The 15,939-nt window shown below is 37.8% G+C and overlaps 1 long non-coding RNA gene across 1 annotated transcript; it reads right to left on the bottom strand.

Moving 5' to 3' along the window:
* Positions 1 to 546: 546 nt before the first annotated feature.
* LOC125690162 (uncharacterized) lies at positions 547 to 3,989 on the bottom strand. Its single transcript, XR_007375547.1, has 3 exons — positions 3,940 to 3,989; positions 3,221 to 3,317; positions 547 to 726 (listed from the first exon to the last, which is right to left on the bottom strand). It is a non-coding gene; the product is annotated as an uncharacterized LOC125690162 (long non-coding RNA).
* Positions 3,990 to 15,939: the final 11,950 nt, after the last annotated feature.

Here is a 15,939-nt window from a genome sequence, read left to right as displayed (position 1 = left end):
CAGACACTTTTAAATGTCTTTACAGATGAGTCTGTTAAGCCCAAATCAGTAGAGCTGGAACTTAATTGGACTAAGTGCCTTCACACATCAGTAATTTCTTTTACTTTCTCATTCCAAGTATGAGGAATAAGCATGTAACAAGTTATCTGTGTCTAGACATTCAGCTGTCAGACATCCCCATAGGTGTTTCTATAGAGCATTGTCATTTTTCTTGTTTACATAGTATCAGTTTGTTTTAGTGCAAAGAATGTTGAATAGTGGACAGGCTGAGGAAAACAAAAGTAATAATGCCAGAACACTGGGGACATTCATTTACTTAAGAAGTCCTAAAACTCCAGAATACTTTTTCAAAAAATACACAATTCATATTTCTCAGTGCTCCCTTTAAGAAACAAGATATGCATAGGCAAAGCAAAGTAAAACATGAAAGCAAACATAGCTCGGCTTCCTGGAATGTTCAAGTATGAAAATACACTGATAGCATCCCTGAAAATCCTAGTTACATTTCTCTTCTCATCTCTCAGTTCTATATTCATCCTCCTTTCTCATTATCAATAAAGGCATAATGAAAATTATGATATATTTGTATTTAAATATAAATACCAAAACATTGATTTTCTTGTCATGAAGATGTTGAAGATATAGCAGAGCAGTTGTGATCTGCATAGCACTAGGGAAAACATACCTCTATGCAAGAGGAAAGGCTTTCATTCAAATGGCATCCACCTGTAATTTAAAAAAGTGAAGGCTTTGGCAAAACAATTATAAATTAAAAATTATTTTTAATGCTTCTAGTAAAAATTTATTGAAATCCAGCTGAGATATTAATATTAGTACTAATAATGCATGCAATTTACGGTCCTCAGAATCCTAACAGAGAACACAACATTCCTCATTACAGTCTCAGTAGATTTTTTTAGTCCAAACCTTAATCTATGTCTAAAATTAAGAGAGCAGATTTACACCTACTCTGTTCCTCACCTACACTGTTTTTCTTAACATTGCCTTCTTATCATACTGTAAGCAGGAGGGAGGAAATAAGAACAGGAGGAGTGAAGGCAGTCATGAGGAGGTTTCTGAAAAGAGCACGTCCTTAACTTGTTAGGTCAGCAGGTATCTTGGGGTATGCACAGTAGGTGTTGTGGGTAGCTGAATAGACAAAAGGGGTGCACAGATTGACTTGAGCTGATGAAAAATTAGAAATTCCAGAACATTCAAGATTTTCTAAAGTTATGCCTATGATTTCAGAAGATAACTGAAGTCCAGAGATAGAAAATAGATTCACTTAACACTTTTGTATTAATTAGCATAAACAAGTTCAATTTTATTTTAAAAGGAGGCATAACTCAAAACCTGAAGTACTATCAGTAACCATCTTCCACTAACCCTCCTGCATGCATACCAAGCATAGAGGACTGATCTAAAACTAGATTCCAAGACAATTCCTGTTCACTCAGTTTGTCTCTCAATTTGCTGTGAAATGTTATTGATTGATAGAATGCAGCATTTGCAACCTAACTGACTACAGTGTGGATAGATAATAAAGTGTGTGGATTGTTGTTAGTCTCTTCTATCTTTCTCATTAGTTATTCCTCTTTATTCTATCCTAGCTTGTCCAGTTCTTTTTTTCCTCGTTGTTCCTTCCAACTCTCATTTATGTTGTTTCACTTCTCCCATCCTCCTTCATTGCATCCTTTCTCAAAATGTAACACCTTTTCCATCTCACTCAGCCTACTTCAGTCTCTTACAGAATCATGGAACTACAGAATAGTTGGGGTTGGAAGCGGACTATGGAAAATCCCTAAAAAAACAGTTTCAGTGTCTCAACAATTGGTGCATTGCTGAGTGGCAAAGAAGGTCAGGAAAGCACGCGCTCAGTTTGTAGATGGAATTTGGGAACCAAAAGTACTCTCCAAAGACAGTATAGGATAAGGTGGAGGACGGATGTGCCACTCACACTTTGCAAGTTAGGTTAGCAACATCTAGGTAGCCTGTGACCCCTGGTAAATCATCTCATTGTTTTCTTGGGCTTTCCTACTTTCACAGAATCACAGAATCACCCGGGTTGGAAGGGACCCCAAGGATCATGTAGTTCCAACCCCCCTGCCTAGCAGGGCCACCAAACATACACATTCAGATCAGGTTGCCCAGGACCCCGTCCAACCTGGCCTTAAACATGTCCAAGGACGGGGCATCCACAACCTCCCTGGGCAGCCCGTTCCAGGGCCTAACCACTCTCCTAGTAAAGAACTTCCCCCTAACATCTAACCTAACTTTCCTGGAAATCTGCCAGTAATCTTTTGGAGACAGCTATTGCATTTTAATGTTTTTGTGCCAGACCTAACAACTTGCAATATTCATTGTTCCTTAATTTTTAGTTTGTCAAAAATGTTTTCAGCTAGAAACATTTCTGCCAAAAATCTATTGTATCTTTAATAACTCTTATGAGTATGTCTTCTCTATAATTTAGGCTACTATTACATTTTGATATTTGTTTCACTGCTTCCCATTTTTCTACAAAACTTGTGGAAGTGAAGGAGGACTGCAGCTATTCCACTCCACCTAAACAGAATGACTTGCTGTTTTCTGCTCATTGGACTTTATCAATATCAACAGGAACAGGATGCCTGAAAAATTTAGGCTTGGCCTTTTGGTTTGCAGTGCTGGTGGAATAGAGGGATCATACACCTATGTATCATCAGTGTACATAAATATGTATGCATAGGCAGATTTCATCCACACGTCTGTACACTCCAAAAAATACTACCAGAACTTCCCCCTTGCTGTTGATCTCTTTACTTGTCCAAGGACAAATATTCCAGTACTCAAGACATCACTTACTGTAGCTTTATAATAAATATTGTAGTGCTTTTAAGAGTGGGCCAGATAAAGCTTAAAAAAAAAAAAAAAAAAAAAAAAAAACACAAGATCCACTAAAAAATGCCTGTGCTGGAATTTATGTTCTTAAACACCATGTAGATCATTTCCCCTGCCTTCCTTTTGTTGCCGATGTGCTTACAGAAGCCCTTCATATTCCTTGCTAGTCCCCAGGCAAGCCTTGACTTTCTCAGCTCCATCCTTCTATGTTAGAGCACTGCCTCTACATTCCTCCTAGGGCATCCATTCCTCCATCTTTTTTTTTATGTGCTTCTTTTTGGGGTTTGAGCTCATTCAGGATTTCCCTGTTGATCCATACTGACCTTTCCCTACGCTTGCTCACCTTTCTGCTCATCAGAAAGGACTGCTTTTGTTCTCCAAGGAAGTTCAACCAGCTCTCTTGTGCCCTGTTGTCCTCCACATCAGCTTGCCATTGGATCCTACCAAGAAGATCCCAAAAATTCATTCTCCAAAAGTCCAGGTTATGATTTTTTTTGTTTTCCTCACTTCTAGGACTTAAAACTCTATAAAAACTACAACTCCACTGTAACAAAGTTCACCTTTAACCTGCAATGGTCTACTTGTTAAAATAGTTTTCCACTTAGTGGGATGTTTTAGGTTCTCTCAGTCTTTTGAATCCTTCAGTTTTGCAAGGTCTGGATTCATTATAGGCTGATACAGCATATATATCCTTCCATTTAATAAAGACATTGAGCCACTTTAGGCAAAAAGCAGATCTCCATAAGACCTATTAAAACACCCTGGTAAGGGATGTACAATTCACATTTTGCAACTTACATGTCCACTAGACTAGTTCTAAATTTGCTCAAAGTAGCTTGTATTTTTTTTAATATTCTTTACCCAGATATAATGAATCTGAATTATACTCCTTAGTTTTACTAACTTTACTTCTAATCCAAATACAAAAAATACCAGATTTTTTTTTGCTATGGCTATCAACAAAGCTACATTGATTGCTGTTACAATCAGAAAGATTAACGCAGAGGAAAGGCAATTCAGGAGTGGAATGGCAAAAGGGACAAACAGGAAAAGAACACTCACCTGTCTCTGAAGACCTAGGCTCACAGGCAAAAACTCCACAAGGGAGGAATCTCCAACCAGAGATCCTTCCCCACTACCAGTCAGCCCTTAAATGGGGTCTAAGAAAGGTGCAGCCAGGCTCCACCCCTTCTGGTCACACAGCTGAATTGCCTTCACCTGTGCTCCCAGGGCTGACCAAGTCCTTTCCCCAGGTGCTCAATCAGCTGTTCAGGCTGTGACTCAATAGTTCCCATACAATTGCTGTTAATTAAACATCTTCATTAAATTCCATTCTGATTGCATTTTGTATCAGCCTTCTTGCGATTCTGCTCAAAATCACTCTACAGCTGATGCACCTATTGTTTCAAGGTGATGGCTAGGAGGAAAAAGACATGAAGGAGAGAAGGAAAAGTTGTAACAAATTTCACATCTGAATACCTTTGTTTTACTGATCCCTGTAGCACTGGCTATGTTCAAAGGTTATGATAAGAATTATTCTATTTGTAATCAGCAATGAAGCTCATCCAAAAAGAAAGTGTCTGTTCAATTTGCCTTTGAAATACATTTTGCATAGTCTCAACAAAATACTTTTCAAACATTTGAATGTTAAGGAACTTTTTAGCTAGTTAGTAGGGGCTCGGCAATGTTTATCCCTTGACGATGAAAATTAATGTTAGATATCATGCAGCTTTTAAATAAAGTGACGAGCTTATCTAGAGAGGTAGTACATTTGATGTGCTCATTAGTGTAAAAACTTGAGGTGGCAGTGTATGAGTAAGCCAGGCTGCAGTGGCTGTGTTTGTATACAGCATTGTCTAGCTCAGTCTAAATTACAAAGATAGTAGACAGAGAGGTGTGGTGAGCAACATCTCAAATCAAACAAGTGTCAATTCAGCCTCATTTCCTGATTTAAACAATTACATAGCTGACTAACATATACTTAAAAACACAAAACCTAATGAATAAGCAATAAGACTACTTGACCTATATTCAAAGCAATTGTTAGCTTCTATCCTCTGTATTTGAGTTCTGTCTCATTCACCGTGGAGCTTTCTGAAGCTGCTATTTTTGCTCACAGATCAAGTTCTCTCTCCATGATAACCCCAAAAAACAACAGTGGACAGAACATCACCGTTGCCATTACTGTTCTGCTGGTCTGGGGGATGCATTTTGCCAGCATGTTCCTCTAATGTTGAAAACTGATGGTTGTTCAATTTTTGTTTTGTAATAAAATAACATAGAAAATCAGAAGAAAGTTTTCCTGGGTTCCTCAGTTCATTAACAATCACTGTCTTTTGCTTTGAAGAGCTCCAAAGGCAATTCCCAGTGGTCACATAAGACCTAAAATTTTCTTTGGTCAACAATACTATCATCACAATCTCCTCTTTTTTCCTTCTCCCCCTGTTCAAAAATCCATGCCTTTGCTCTGGTCCCACTCTCTTCTATTAGAGAAACTTGTATCTACCAGAGATATCCAAAAAACAGATAAGAATTGCTACAATAACAAGCTCTGCAGATGTACTCACATGAAACAGGATCTTCTTTGACCTCTAGGAAAAAAAGGGACAAGGTCTCATCCTGTATTATTACCTTAACTGACTTTAGAACAATACTTCACTGAACTGCCACCCCACGATGCAAAAAATAGCATGGGTAGTTTTAGCTCTGCACGCCTAAGAAAGGCTCAGACCTGAGAATAAAATAAAAGCTTTATTTGGCTCCCAGTGGTAGTTATTTTCAAAACTTCTTGATTTTGTTTCCAGATTGAAGTCATTCTTGGTAACTTTGCAGCCACCAGCTCCAGCTCTAAATTATTGGGGTGTGACAAGGAAATTCCCAGCTAAATACAATTGTAGAAACTAAATTTTCCAGAATAGTCCACATAAAGCACTGCAACTCTGCCTGGGTATGTATCTTAATTGCCTTATTTGTTTCTTAGTGGCAATAGCATCACGAGCTCCTTTATCTCTTACTGTCTACTCTGTTGTTGCAAGCAGGCTGAAAAATTACCTAACTAGAAATGAATTCCAAACCGCTCGATTAAGGTGCTTTCTACCTTCTGATGCCTGGCAAAAAAACACCACTTGAAAATAAATGCCATAGAATTTGAGAGTGTTGTGCTTTGATTCATTATTTTTTTTTAACTGTTTTTGTTTACAAATATTTCCTTTTTGTCACAAGACAGAGCGCAGAGTGATTAATTCAAGAGTGAATGCCTGTATCATAGACATTTAAAATTAAATGGGATTAATCCAACCTTTACTGGCAGCAGTGTACTTCAACTGTTCTCCTTGAAATCTCGTATACTTTCTGGGTCTCCTTTTGAAGGTCCAGTTTAGATTCACTGCCCATAAAATTGCCTGGATCCTAGGTCTTCAAAGGACGGTCAATGCCTGCAGCAAAGCGGCAAATTCAGAGAAGCGAGACTTAATCCATTTCTCAACATGGATTCAGTCTTTGGAAGCCTTCGTTCTCCTCCTTGACTGGTTAACTTACAGATTCATTTGCAATAGGTCTAACCTAGTCCAACAAGCCATAGACTGGATCATGCTCCCTGAGAGCAAGATTCCTGTTGAAGAATTGTCTTTTTACTTACTTACTGCTGGAAAACTGTTCAGAACCTGAATGTTTGAGTACCAAAATTATTCTCTGGATTTCAGGCCTAGAATTAATTTATACGAAATTCACTTCATTTATGCTGCACTACCTCCCCTTAGTTTAAAGAGCTCTCTTCCTACATTGATCTTTACATTTATAGGTAGTGATCACATCTCCTTTCAACTCCTGATTTAGTGTACAAAGAGCCAATCTCCCATAGGCTTCCTATTTCCCTAACTGTCTTGCTAACCACTTCAAAAATACACTCCCACTTGAGATCATCTTCACCAAACAGTACTGCATAAAGCATCTGGCAGGAGGACTCAAACTATTCTGAACTTGCATTTATACTTGCAGGTCTGTGAAAGCTGGTTTGGTGGAATTTCTTTTTTTTTCCAGTGAGATAGGCAAGAAGGATATGCTTTTATCTAGGACATCTACAGTAAAGCTACACCTGCTGTCAAAACCAAATGAGGCTGTCACAGAAGGCATCCAGTAAACACTGGGCTGAGGAATAAGAAATGCATCCAGTTGCACAGGTCTGGCATCCCAAGTGATTGCTGCTGGTGCCCTCCTGAGGGGCTTTTGATATTGCACTGGGTACTAAGTGCAAAAGGAAATAGTTGGAACTGGATAAAACTTACTTCCTTGTGTAAGGAATAGAGTTTGGATTAGCCATGAGGAAAAAGCACCCCTTCATAGTGCTGAGGTGACCAAATGCTTGAATACTTTTGACAAGAGGAAATGCTGAGTCTAAAGTAGCTCAGCTCCAGGATCATGAGATGTGTCAGAAGACTCTTCAAAAAAAAAAAAAATAATAATAATAATAAAATTATCAGCATTCACGAGCAGAAAAGGGCACAGAAAGGAAATGGAATTTCCCTTGTTTTACTGAAATTGCTCATATAGAAATCCTCTGGCATCAACGTGCTTGTTCTTAAACATTGGTGATATTTTTGCTGAAGATGGCAAAGGCCGCTGGAGAGGAAGGTTGTAAGGATCTTAATGGTACGGCATGTTCCTGTACAAATCCACAGATCTGCAGGAGGAGATCTGTGGAGTTCAGGTGTGGGAAATGGTAGTGGGGCATGTAGTTATATGAAATACTTTCACATCTGTCAATTGCTTAAAAAGGTAAGGGTCCAGTTGTTTGTCTTCTCTGTATCAACACAGAAGCTTCAGTTGTTTGCTGCTAATTCATGACACACCATTTATACCACAGCTGACACTTCTACCTGAACTACATCCAATCCATTTTATGCTGAGTCCATTCTTTCCAGTACATGTCTCAGTAAGAAGTCAGCCTTTTGAGATGGAGTAGACAGCAATACAAAAATAAATAAATAAAAATCAATGCATAAATAATACAGAAATGCCTAAGTATACGTACCTCATGTAAGCTGTGCAAAATGTGTTTGATTTAATTTTCCAAAAAGGCAGAGATAAATTCAGTAAGTAGGAATAATATTATACAAGTAACATTAAATTTAGACTGTTCTAAATCTTGTATTTAAAATGCTTGCTGGTCTTGGATTTTAAAAAGCTGCAATAAAATATTTCTCTCTTGGTTTTGGAGAGATTCCAATGCAAAAAAATGCAAAGAATAAATCATGTTGTTGGGTCAGAGCACTGCCTTGCAAAGTCACCAGCAGTAGCCAAAGCTTCAAAGAATTATGAAAAAGTTCCTAAGAATGCCAAATAAAAAACATCCACTCCCCTTGGAATTTCCTCTTAACAGCAGTCAGCTGGTTTTTACCCTGGAATGTAAAGACTTCTGACTGTAATTACTTCTAGTCAGTAATCAAGATTTTTAGGGTTCTGATGAGATCTTGAAGCAGTAACTTCTGAGTGCTAATCATGCACATGTGAAAACACCTTACTAAGTTCCATTCAAATCATCCCTAACAAATAAAAAAGTTAGAATTTCCCAGGCTTTGGAAAGGTATTTTGCTGAAGCATTTAGAATGTTTTACTGATACAGAATAAAGAAACAAGTATGGGTCAAGGAGGGAGATCAGAATTAAAAATAAAAATAAGTTACCTTAAAATTATTTGTGAACAAATATTTTGATTATTTTGGTGGCTTTAGTCTTTGTGATCAAACATATTTCTATATAAATAGATGTAAGTAGTAACTCTTTAAGGGAAGAAAATCTTGAAGAAGATGTACCAGTAAGGAAGAAATTAATTCCTTGGTCAAGCACAGGTTAATTAGAAAATAATACAGAGAGCAAAGACAAGTGGCCAGACTGTTTTAATACTTCTATTGTGTGTATATAACTCATAGGAGAATCTTCAGAGTAGGTTGAACTTGCACTATGAAGCACTGAAAGAGATGAAGCTGAAGAAAGTTATTTTGGCTAAAGTCAAGAAAAGTATACCATGTTATGATTAAAAAGATAGGTGAGATGAAATTAGTGAAGTGGACGTTCTTACAAAGAGGGTGCTGGTTAATTATCATCAAGTAAATGAGAAATTTGTAGTTTCTGGAGTTAAATGTTGTGCAGAACTTCTTGTAAGTAAACAAGCCTCAAATAAAGTCTTATCATGACCAGGGGGATAAAGACCGACAGGCAAATGAAATGCTGTTTCATCTTCACGTCTTCAACAAAAAGATCCACAGCTTTTCATAGAAGACACAGGTATTGTCATGGAAACAAAACTGAAAGCATTGCTCTGCAGAAGGGTATTTCAGGACCAGTAAAAGCAAAAAAGTGTATTTGCTTCTTTCAGTTATGCTAAACAGGGAACATCTGTTGTCATGGACCTCATTATAAAGAGCAGGCTTTACCCAGTGGTTTAAATTGATCATTAAATACGTAGTTAAGAAAGGATAAACATTAAAACACTATGTAATGTAAAGAAACAATATAATTTAATACTTTTCCATTATTTTCATCTTATTTTCCTGTTGGACATATTAAAGTTTATTTTCTGGATTCTTACACGTATCTGATCATCTTACATGAAAAGAAGAATTTCACAGAATCACAGAATTGTAGGGGTTGGAAGGGACCTCCAGAGATCATCAACCCCCAGTTTGTATGTTCTTGTACTGTGGTTCAAAAACGACTATGTTGGCTTTTAAATAAAGCACACAGAAAGAGGAAGGTGTTTCACCTTGGCATTGTCCCATTCACTGATGGAAAATGCTGAGAATGATATCTAAGGTTTTCAGACATTCTGAAATGTGACCTAATTAACACATCATGTGAAACCGAAGTAGTATTGCTTAATAACGTTGTGCTTAATAACACTGTTATGTGAGGAGGAGTCATTTTTATCATAAATTAGCACTTAGGATTTCTCCAGGTGTGGTGATAATGTGAAAGCTGTGTCCCTTTCCTGATATCCTGAGTAACAACAAGCTCTCAGAGTTGTGTACCATTCAGAAAGAAGTATCAACCTTACCTAATTTAACAGCTACAGCTATTTTACCACTGACAGCCTGTTCACTGCAAAATAATAAAACAGAACTTTCAAAGAAGACATTAAGAGTCAGTTTCAAAACAAAAGCTGTTTTTCAGTGCAAGAAATCCCATAATCTGTAGGGAACACTTTGCCAAAGGGAGCTGAGTGTTTCCGGGAACTCAAAGGAACACTACATAAATTCATGGAAGAGAAATTCTCAAAATGTGGCTGAAGAAGCTTTGGTCTGTTCTCCTATGCCCATTTTCTGCTCCTTTAGTCTCAGCACTTCCTGCCTGGTTGAGAAGCTTTCTTCTCATTGCTGTGCTACCATATATCCTCATTATTTAAATCTTCCAGTCACACATCTTGAGAAAAATAATTGAGTTTGTAGGATAGCTCTTTCTGATACAAGTTTTGCTAACTGAAGCAAAATCATTTCTTATCCCACCTAGTTCTTTATTCAGCATTTTTGGTTTTGATCCATTAGCTTCTATTCGAGATGTTGATTCATTCACACTGCTGTTTAGAATGTAGTTGTGCCACATTGGTTTCTGACATGACATTCCCTATCTACCTTTGTATTATTTTCCAAAACCCTTGTCCTTTGCCTGGTATTCTCAACAGATAACAAAGTTTTTATTGTTTCCCTGAGCAATCTTCATCTTCAGGAAGTCACATCTCTCCAAAATCTGTCATACTTTGTTACCAATTTACACACCCGGAGAGCTTTGCAGCATGCCTGGAGCTCTGTTCTTTTCTGGAAGCCATAAGGGTGCAATGGAGGCCACAGTTTAGCTTCTGTATTTGAATATACTAATTTCAAAACTAATATGTGTATGAGTATTAAGCACTCGTTTAATTTGTTTGTGAAGACTTCAGTGAAGAGTTATTTTGAATACTCAAGGGAGTTGAAAACCCATCTTCCCATAAGCTGGGAATTTCAGGTGAGGAAAAAAAAAAGAAATTAAGTGAACTTGATTCAAAAAAGATATCAGCTCTTGTGTGAAGAGACAGCCCACACGTACCTATGGCAAGTAGCGACCAGTAATATTTTAGCCTCTCAAAGGGCATTATGAAGAAGAATAAGTGGCAGGAAGCAGTGATGGGCTGACACTCCTTAAGGACAAGTGATTCAGGAACTGTGGATGACCCCAGTGCAGTCTGTGATCCTGCCTGCACAGTATTATCCCATGGAGGCTCAATTCGAATAGCTGCCCAGAACCAGAGCCTAGTGGCAGGATCCACCAACAGACCCACGCATGGGAAGCAACATACCAGGTCCAACGTTCATCTTAGCTTTGTAAAGAGCAAAAGTAGATAGGGTTAGAAGGAGGACAGAGACACAAACCAGCAGAGCACGAGCAGGGACTGATGGCCCCCAGATAAGCTGGGATTGTTGTTCTGGGCCACAGGACAGGGATGGGATGACCCCAGGGGAAGCAAGGCTAAGACACCTAGACCTACTTGTGTACTCAGGGCCTTGACAATACAAATCAACACAGAAGTTGAGATTAACATGGTATAATGCAATTGAAAGCACAACAATGATAGCAGAGCAGCAAGATCCAAAGCTACAGAAGTGAGGATTTACCCAAGCACAGAAATAAAGAAGCCACTTACCTTTAGAAGACTTCAGGTACACAAGGATCTCCACCAAGATAACCTTACTTCCATTGCCAACCCTTAAATGAGGTCTGGGAAGCGTTGGATCCTAGTTCCACCCCTTCTGGTCACTTAGCAATATTGCACACACCTGAGCTCCCCTGCGTTGGCCCTGTCTTTCCACCAGGTGCTCAATCGCCTGGTGTTCAAGCCTTGACTTCACATTTCTGCGGCACACGGTGTCCAATAAATATTGCAGTATTATGAAAATGAAATGTAGATGCCAGAGGGGAAGAATAATACTGTACTATGCTAGAAACTTGCTGTTTTTTGTTTTTTGTTTTTTTTTTTTTTTTTTTTTAGTTATTATGTTCTTGTTAACTCAATCTGGCTTTACTTTGACAAAAGGCTAATAGGGCTTACAAGCAGGTAATGTTTTTTTTCCTTCTGGTTTGTCCAGATGTGTCGCAGACAGATTCTTCCTAAATAGAATATCATGTGTGTGTTTCAACTTTAATTCCTCCTTCAAACAGATAGCCAATTAGTCCATTGAAAATATCTGACACTGAATTAAATCCAAGTGGCTGATGAAAAAAATATAGCAAAAATGGAATTATACAATATTCTGTAGACAATGGTTTAGTCAACCAAACCCTGAGACTGCACTTAAGATTTATAACAGGTACATTTTAAACATTTGCTTCAAAGCTAGTTAGCCTAGACTTCCCTTCTGATCTGAGGAGATGCTTAAAAGTTTCTTTAAAAATTTCCTAAAAAAATGCATTTAGAATGTACCTTAAAAATATTTACTTCTCTTTGTTGACTATTAAGAATCTACTCTTTAGTGCAAATACTATGGAGCAGACAGTTCATCGTTAGGCGAGATAAATCCTACATTGTATGTCTGAACAAAGTTTAAAAATTATTGTTCTGTCTGCCTACTAAGTAAATCATTCTATCAGAAAGACATTTACTGAAGTATATTCAACTCTGTCCAGTTCCATTTAACATCTGTCCCTCAGCATCCCTAGAACATGCCTTGGAGAAGGAAGCAAGTTAGCTAGAAGACACTTGTTAGCTTCGATGTCTTCCTTCTAGACACCCAGTTCTGTGAAACTTCCCCTTATTCAGTTAGACTGTCAGAGTTCATTATTGTCATGCTGTAGCTCTATGTATTAGCTTCACAGTTTCAGATAGCTTTATATCCATTATAAAATCCAAAGCCCTGGTTTAATGGGGAGATCAGAACAAATTCTCCTTTTCACAGCACTATTTTTTTTTATTGTTGGCACTTGATCATGTGAAAGAAAGTGCCCATGTACTTATGCCTATTGGTCATGTCTTTCAACAAAATTGTTACAAAAAATAGGGGAGAAAAAAAAAAAAGCTTATTTGCCTAATTATTTTACTTTTATCAGAAGGCTGCCTTTATAAGATACATCTCAAAGTTATGCCACAGTTAGGCATTTAAGTAACAGCTACTTTTTAGCCTAAAGGAAGTTATGATACCTTTGTTAAGTGAAAGCATTTATTTGTTTTAGAGAGAATATCTTCAGTTTTAAAAAAGTTCATTTTACACAGGCTTGTCCACTCATACATAACTTTTGTAGCTAGTTGAGACAGTTCAGTGGTCACTTTTTCTATACAAATGCCATTTCACTGAAATAAAAATGTTCTGAAGAAGTAAGTCAATTTTGCTTACCTTTTATAAATCAATTGAAACTTTCTTATGAATCAAATTTTGTTTGAGCTCATCATATTTTGGTTTTTATTAAAGACTCTTTTCATTTCCAAATGCAATTTTTCTACTATGAATTATAAAATAGAAAATAAGAAAACATCAGAAAAAAACTGAGCTCTACTAAATGAGAGTTAATTTTAAGTGTCATTCTCTTGAAATTCTGATTTTTTTTTCTCCATTCTAGTATTGAAAAAAACAAATTTTTCAAATCCATTTCCCCATAATATAAATTCAATTTCCTGTACAACTCATCGTTTCTGTGGTATGTATTTGAGAAAGCAATCCTTCTCCGCTTAACATCTCTTCTAAGACAGACAGATGAATCACACCCTGGAGGTGCCTATTTCGTTCAGATGGCTATAAAGAGAATCTAGGTTGATGAGTCTAGACATCGACAACTAGCTTTCAGCTATTTACCCTTAGGCAAGATGACTCCATTCTATTGAAAAGATGAAAATACTGTACAATTACTTTTCAGGAAGCATGATTGAAAATCATTTATCAAGATTTATCAACAGTTTGTCCTCTAATTATAAGCCTTAAAAGAGATGTGCTGGGGATGTGGTATAATACCTGGCATTCAAGAACATATTAAAAATAAACCTGTCGGCTATGGGCCGTGCCAGTGTGTCCAATTTATTCATCTCTTTGGCTTTAGGCTGAGATTGCTTTGCAGGTCACACAGAAATAAAACACTCTTGCCCATTAAGCATGACAGAAGTTTGCTGGACTGAGTGTATGGATGAGACTCAGGAGGTGACCAGGACCCTTCCAAACACTCCAGGCCTTCATGCCTGTTTTCTTTGCTCACCCTTGCGGGCCAAGGTCACATCAGTAGATGCTGAGCCAGATGGGATTTCTCAGAGGTACTGAACCTTGTTGCTGGCTTCTACGGACCTTCATGGCTGTGTATATTTAGTCCTGCCTCTTAATGGAAAAAAGGACCATTGATCTCTTGACATCTCTCCTACCCTTTATACATCAGAGTCTTACATTTGCCCAGTATTTGAAGCAATTCACTTGTAGTGATTACAGCTAGAATTTCATACTTTAGGAGACCTGGAACTTTGTCACTGTGTACCACTAAGGATGTTGTAAGCCTGCAAAAATTCCCAGTGCCCTGCTCTGCTTGCATGAGCTGTGGGTCTGAGAGAAGACATCAGGGGATATTATTCACAGGAGGAACAGGAGCTCAAAAACTGGAGTATGATCAAAGAAAAAAACACATGGCTAATGGAAAAAGTAAAAAAAATATTGAGGCTTTGCTCATCTGCATAAGGATAAAGGAGTAGGAAGAGAAGGGTAGGGTAGCTGTAAAATTTAGCAGGTCGAGTGTACGTTTTTGGACAAGTTTGAGCACAGTGAGTATATAAGCTTCTTTTTTATTACAGTTTTCAGGCCAAAGAGAGAAATTTTGTGTTTATTGGGTCATTGTTCAAATAATCAAGGCTGTTTGAGAACTTAAAATAACTCTTCATTTCATGGTTTTCTAGAAGCCTAATATTTTTTTACTTTCCTGCTCTGGAAAGGGCACATGATATGCCTGGGATGTGTCTACTCTCTTAGCAGATTTTTTAGCAGTAAATTACTTTTTTCTTGAAGTGAGTGCATCTACAATTGTCTAGTGAACTTTTAAGCAATTGCAGATATTCATTTAAGATGTGGCTGTAGTGATTTAATTCAGGTATGTGAAATCAGGCAATGTTTTTCACTGGTGTTTTTCACTCGGTGGAGAAACAACAGCGTCAATACTGGAAAGAGTGAAATGGTCAACTCAAAGGGCATGATCACAAATCACCCAGACCAGTGAGGGGCTTTGGAAATCCTCTGTCACTCTTCTCCCCAGCAGCTGCAGAGGCATTAGAAGTGCCCAATTCTTACCCTCAGACTCAGCTTAACATGATGCAGATTATAGTTCTGCCTAATACTCTATCTGAAAATGCAAAAGAAACTTGAATATATACATCAGGATGTCACTGAGATTTCACAACATAACAGTTGCAGTAATAGAAAACATTTAAAGCAAATTGTTGTCTCTTTCTTTCATTATTTCCTTCACTATTTCACAGTGTCCAAGTTACTCTATTCATACTAGCCATACAGATCTTGTTCTCTTTTTTTTTAATTATTTCAATTCAGCAGTTGTATTTCTGAAGGAAAAACAACACAAACCAAAAAACATTCGTAGAATCTGACAGTTGTAAGAAAGCTTGCTATTTCTATCCCAGAAGGCTCTCTCTGAAGAGCACCTAGTTCAAAAATTCCCAAGAGCATGTCTCAGGACCTGCATCACTACAATGCACTAAGAATTGAGCGAGCACGCACTTTTAGAGCACTTAAAACAGCTGTGCTTTGCCAAGGAGAAGGTTCTGTAGGTCATTTATCCAAAAACTATCAAATGGATACTCCTGGAGCAGAAACAAGCTGGAACAAGAGTTCTGATCTCATGCTCCAGAATGCATGGATGAGGTCATTCATAGCCCCTTTCCCACAGCTTCTGTGTGAGAAAGGTGAAATGCTTAGAGCTGTCTCGAACAGCAATACTCACTTGACCAATGTGATCTCCTTCAATGACCAGGTGACCCACCTGTGGATGAGGGAAAGGTGTTGACGTAGTCTACCTTGACTTCAGCAAAGCCTTTGACACAGTACTCTCCTGGAGAAGCTGG

This window comes from Lagopus muta, chromosome 2, assembly GCF_023343835.1.
Source record: "Lagopus muta isolate bLagMut1 chromosome 2, bLagMut1 primary, whole genome shotgun sequence".
Taxonomy (NCBI): domain Eukaryota; kingdom Metazoa; phylum Chordata; class Aves; order Galliformes; family Phasianidae; genus Lagopus; species Lagopus muta.
The sequence above is the reverse complement of the archived record's forward strand: the minus strand, read 5'-3'. Positions and strand labels throughout refer to the sequence as shown.